This window comes from Canis lupus, chromosome 16, assembly GCF_011100685.1.
Source record: "Canis lupus familiaris isolate Mischka breed German Shepherd chromosome 16, alternate assembly UU_Cfam_GSD_1.0, whole genome shotgun sequence".
In the NCBI taxonomy this organism is placed as follows: domain Eukaryota; kingdom Metazoa; phylum Chordata; class Mammalia; order Carnivora; family Canidae; genus Canis; species Canis lupus.
The window spans coordinates 6,528,822-6,534,821 of record NC_049237.1 but is presented as its reverse complement, the minus strand read 5'-3'; the positions used below and the strand labels follow the sequence as shown (position 1 = coordinate 6,534,821).

General features: G+C 49.9%; 1 long non-coding RNA gene across 1 annotated transcript; it reads right to left on the bottom strand.

Moving 5' to 3' along the window:
- Window positions 1–3,572: 3,572 nt before the first annotated feature.
- Window positions 3,573–5,661, bottom strand: LOC119869514. Its single transcript, XR_005371049.1, has 3 exons — window positions 5,543–5,661; window positions 4,135–4,213; window positions 3,573–3,862 (listed from the first exon to the last, which is right to left on the bottom strand). It is a non-coding gene; the product is annotated as an uncharacterized LOC119869514 (long non-coding RNA).
- Between the last annotated feature and the right edge of the window lie 339 nt (window positions 5,662–6,000).

Sequence of the window (6,000 nt, the reverse complement as noted above, 5' to 3'; positions counted from 1 at the left end):
TGTATCGCATTTCTTCAGCTCATCTCTTCAACCTGTCTGATTTCTGAGGAATCTAATTTTGTGGGTCATTGTATGGACCCCTCCATCCTCATGCCACTCAGGGCTGATGGTTGAACCTTATGTGTTTCTACAGAAGTGGCTCATAAAACCCACAGCAAGATCATAGTTCAATACAGAGTCCACGTTCCTCTAAGCTTTGTCTGAGATCCTGGAGCTGCTCAAACATAGATAATTAGCTTCTGATCCTCCTCTGTCCACAGCTGCATGGCTCTGGATAACTCATTTTGCTTTGTGGGGCTTCTGACACCTCGTCTGTGAAGTGAGGAGATTAGGTAAAGTGATGTCTAAAGAATCTTCAAACTCCGCTCTTGAGATTCAGTGATTCACAGTCTGCAGGCCCCAAGTCACCATGAGGAAGAGAGCTTTGGGGATCTAATTCTTCCCAGATGCAAATCATTCGCACAGTGACATGGCCCCAGCAGCCGTCTCTGGTGGGGAGGCGGGGTGCCAACCCTGGAAGCCCGCAGTTAACAAGAGGCACCTGGTACCCTGACACCTGTTCGCTGGCTCTCCTCCAGAAGGAGACCTGGTTAGGCAGTGAATGAGGAGAAGAACATAGTGTTTGAAGGAGAGTGGCCTTGAATCAAAGGCAGGAAGTAAAGAGATGCAGATTGGGGTCTTTTAGGAGACAACTGGGGGAGGTTTGGGGATGTCTGAGCCCAGGGCTGGCTGCTGAGCTGTTTATCTCTGAGCAACATCACAACAGCCACCCACCTGCCCCTAGCTCATCTCAGGGACTCACAACAGGATGTGGTTTGACATTTACCAGGTCCTGCATCTGGGGGCCTGTGAAAGCCCCCCCCCCTTCTGAGCATCATGAGAACCACACTCCCCACATCCTGCCCCAACCCCTTCCCTGCCACTCTTTCTACTGGGCCTCTGGTGAGCACCCTAGCAGTGGAAATAGAACTACAGCAGGGAGAAGAAAGGCCCTCTAGAGGGGGATCTGGGCACCTCAGCTCCCCGTGCAGACCACCCCACCCCCAACACAACCTCTACACCTGCTGGAGGTGACCCCTGAGATCAGAGAGCAGATAGTGAAGACTAAAAACAGCTGCAAACCGCTCTGACCCAATTGGGGTCCCTCCTGGCCCCACATCACTCCAGCAACTCCCTCCTCCCACCTGTTCCCTTCATGCACCCCCCCTCCTTTGCAACCTCCCGCTTCCTTCCATTCATCTAATGAGAGGTGCTAATGAGTCACAGGAAAAGAGCCCCAGATAATCAACAGACAGAACATGGGCAGTCCCTGGATATCTGAGCTAGTCTGTGTGCTGGACTCACCAGGCCTCTCTAAAGCCTCATCCCCTCCTGCTGAGGCCTGTGAGGTCTGTGTGATGGACAGTTTCTATCTCAGCTGGGTAAGAGGAGGAGGAGAAGGTAATGCAGAGAGAACAGAGGACCAGACAGAGAGAAGCCTCCGGAGGAGGGAGTAGGTAAATGATAGGCTGTGTCACAGGCCAAGCGTGCTTGTAGCAGCTCACGGGGCTATAACATTCTCAACGCAAAGCATATGATCCTGGACAAAAATACGAAGCAGCCTGATTTCAGCATCACCAGCTCTCCCACCCTGGGCCTTCCCTGCCTTCCTCAGCTGCTGAGAGGCCCCCAGCTCACTCCATATCAATCCCGTGAGTGCCCGACATTCAGGCAAAACAACTTGAGAGGAGTTTCTTTGGCCAACAGCATGTGGCTCGGTGCCCCCCACGTGCCAGTGGCCCAGGAATGACATGCCTGGGAATTGTCATCCTGGCACGCCTACAAAGTCAGCCAAGGAAGGGGTCCTGGAAGCTCTCCTAGAAAGGAGGCAGCCTCATCTGCCCCAGGCACAAGTGAGATTGATGAATTCCTGGCAGGGGAGAGTGTATCTGAGCAGCATCTGCCATCCTGAGCTGGTTTGCTTTGTCCCCCAGAAACTAAGGTAATTGTAGATTCCTGAGTCCTTAGACTTAGGGAGACCATTGGGGAGGAGGAGTCTTACTCATGAATAGGGCAGGTAATATGGAGGATATTAATTTGTTTTGATGAACTTGGAAGGCTTTCAAGCCTCTCCCTCACCAGCCTCCCCTTTCCTAGTAACGTCCTCCTGTCTCTCTGTCACTCTGTGCAATGATCAGGGTTGTTCACTCACCGCTTTTCTAGAGATCACAGTATTCACTGGGACTTCCACATTTCTATTCAAACAGACTCTCCTGCTGAGAACGTCATTTTGCTTATCTAAATCCGAGCCTCCTAAAAACCTAACCTTCACTAAATGTCTATCTCCTTTGTGAAATTTTGCAGAACTTCTGAATATCTTACAAAAATGAAAATCTGGGGGCACCGGGGTGGCTCAACGGTTGAGCGACTGCCTTTGGCTCAGGGCGTGATCCCAGGTCCTGGGATCGAGTCCCACATCAGGCTCCCCAAGGGAGCCTGCTTCTCCCTCTGTGTCTCTGCCTCTCTCTCTCTCTTTCTGTGTCTCTCATGAATAAATAAAATCTTTAAAAAAAATTGAAAATCTCTTTTCACTCTCCCATCACTTGCCTAGTAGTAGTGATTACCTGGACCAGCTCTGTGTTAGGAAGGATTCTGAGGCTGCATAAAACCCCACCAGAAACCACCTGTATCTGAATGGGTACCACACAGGGGACAAGTTTCACTGGCTTGCCATCTGAGTATATTTGGCATTTTAAAATATTTATTACATAGCCTAACATTTAATATTTTATTTTAAGTAAGTCTTTCTTTCGGGTAAGTTGGGATCAAAATATCTTGTAAACTAAAAGAGGAAAATCGTATCTATTGAAAATCGGACCCTGTGATGAGGCTTTAGAACATCTCATTCACTACACTGAGTCCAATGAGGGAAGTTTGAAGGTGAGGAAAGAGAGAGATGAGATCACGAGCCCAAGTTAAAGCAATTGGTAAATTTTGACTGAAAGACCGAGATGCCTTACAAATACAGAGACTGGGACAAGATCAGGGAACGAGAGAAGTCAGTAGGTGAAGCACAGGAGCTCTGGGCTAGTAAAACTGCCTGCAGGACCCTTTGTCAAAAGCCATAGACAGGTACCACATAAAAAATAACAAATGTGCCAGATATTAATAACGGGAAACCAGGAGAGTAGAGGGACAAATATGAGAATTCACTCAATTATCTGCTAGTGTTGGGACACCCGGATGGCTCAGCGGTTTAGCACCTGCCTTTGGCCCAGGGCGTGATCCTGGAGTCCAGGGATCGGGTCCCACACTGGGCTCCCTGCAGGGAGCCTGCTTCTCCCTCTGCCTGTGTCTCTGCCTCTCTCTCTCTTTCTCATGAATAAATAAAATCTTAAAAAAAATTATCTGCTAGTGTTTATGTTTCTCTAAGCCCATTCCAAATCCTGAAGTCTAGTAACTGAAAGTAATCTGGCAGGACCGGGAGAGATCCAGGGAGAGATCCAATTCTAAATAACCAGCTAACAAGCAAGCAATAGCTTGAAACGTTGTTTACTTTTAGGTGTGAACCAAATTTGAGTTGTAAACCCGTCTTTACTTTTACTGTCGTGGCACTACCGCTTGCCTTAGTAACTGAGTATTTCCATAAAGGGGGGGGGGGGGAGTAAACCAAGTGCCTTGATTAAGCCATGCTGTGACTCCACCCAGCACCATCCTGAGTGCACTTCGTTTTTCTTTCTGATCCCTCTGATGGCTCAGAGTTCCCAGCACGGGAGAGCTGCTTAATGCAGAAGCAGGCTGTGAGAGCCCCCAGGAATTCCTAAATACTGTCTGGATCACCATGCGTGGCCGTCTCAGATTTTCCTCTGCAGATCCAATGGCGCTGAAAAGAAACAAACATCTGAACTGTCCTAGACAAAGTGATGCCAGGAACAGAGTATTTTAAGATTCGTGTGCCCCCTCGTGGAGCACAAGGGACAGTAGAAAAGAAAAGCTTGTTAAGAATAAGGAGGATGAGGGAGGGATGAGGGACCCAGGGATGAGGAAGGAAGCTCGGTTGCCAAGGCAACCGTAGCATCTCTTCCCAGCCACCCCCAGAAGCCTTTTCCTCTCCTTCATTCTCATCCAAATAATTTCTCTTTTTTAGGGTATTACCATAATATACGCATGTCCTCAGCTTTTTCCTCGTCTCTGGTGTGTCTTTGGTCACCATCCGCTTCTCTGCTCCCTTTTGCTACAAGGGAAGGGATGAGACACAGTAGGATACGAATTAAAAAGCCTAAAATCCAAAACAATAATCAAAGTCCCTGAGTGTGGTTTCTGATACTAACAGGAGCACACTGCCAGCCCACCAGAGGACAGTCTCCAGAAGGCCTCGCCCCTTCCCGGACACAGAGCCTCATCAAAGCTTCCCCCAAGACGTCTACTCTCTGCAGAAAGGACAACAGAAGGAGACTCTCCAGGTGATGAGAATTAACCACTGAAGTCACCCGAGTGGGCCTCCTCTCACTCGGCCACCTGCCTGCCACCACGCCGCAACCCGCTACTGGTGCTTCCCACCTGCCTCCCTCCCCAGTGTGGACAGACAGGAATGGGGGGAGAGGAGAGCGTGAGGCAAGGCCCAGATCACTCTGAGGGCTGGAGGTTAACAGCCTGGGACGATGCATCCGTGCCCCATGAGCTCGAGGACATGCGTGCAATCCACAGGCCCTACACGCAAATACATTTTGTTCTCCCTGAGAACTCAGTCAACTTCTTTGGGAGAATCAGACTTGATTCCGTTGTTCTCATAGTGCCTGACAATCAGAAACCCGGATATCCTCCACCCAGCCCCAGAGGGAGGGCTCTGGGGGAGGGTGGGTTTTTTGCACAGATGTCTCCCCCCACCCACTCAGTGTGAGACTCCAGGCGCAGAGGTAGAAGCCAGAGTCACTGAGAAGGAGCTTCTTAGAACTCAGGATGAACTGGCCGTTCTGGGGCCTGGAGGCTGTGAAGTTGTGCGGTGTCTCAGGGACTATCTGGGTAACACTTAATGAGGAGAAGAGTAGCTGGGGCGCACCTCCCAGGGACTGCCGGTACCAGTAGAGATAAGGGCTCGATGCCCCCTGCACGGTACATTCCAGGGAGAGCAGGCTGCCCACAAGCTGCACCCTGGCAAGCGGCCTTTGGTGGATAGTCTGAGCTCTGACACCTGAGGGAAGTGTAAAAGGCCATTTAGAGTGAAGAACCCCAACTGAACTTGCCTTCCTCCTTGACCCAGGGGTGGCTCAAGTCCTCCCATGGCCCAGGCATATGGGATCCACAGCAGGGAGTAGACTGGAAAGGCCAAGGGTGTGGAAGGGCCCTGGTCAAAGAGAGACAAACAAAGCGAACTCCTTCCCAGAGGATAGAGAAAACCAAGACTCAGCATACCAACCACTAGGATTAAAGCCCAGTAGCCATTCGAGAAAATGGAAGGAATGTACTAAAGGGAGTCAATCCAACAACTGAGACTCTAGATTCATAGGGTTAGCATTGAGGGTGAGGACTTGAGAGGACGCCTGCCAGAGAGAACAGCACCCACCTAAGAAAGTGCCCAGGAGAAGGGCAAGGAGATAGCAGGGCATAGTTCAAGCCAGCTTCAGCTCAGCTAGTATGGTTGACACCTCATCTGGGCCAGAGTGGTGACAGGGCTCCTCCCTCTTACAGATCTGCTGCCACAGAACTGAGTGATCATTTCCCCTCAAGCTGGGGAGGAAATGAGGCTGGTCCTTTCTTAAGTACGTGATGAATCACCCCATCCTCCCTGGGAACCAGCTTTACCCTGTACGTTATCTTTACTGAAATCCTGCTGAAGTTCTAGTATGTAAATATATTTAAAGGGTTATTATTTACCTGTAAACAAGAGATGACTCTCTGGCTCCTCCAAGAGACCATTGAGTCTTTAATAACCATCAGAGAAAATGTGACATTGGCAGGATGATGAAAAGGGATTTCAGTCTCTGAAGCTAGAAACCTGTTAGAGGACGTCACCTGGGTAGC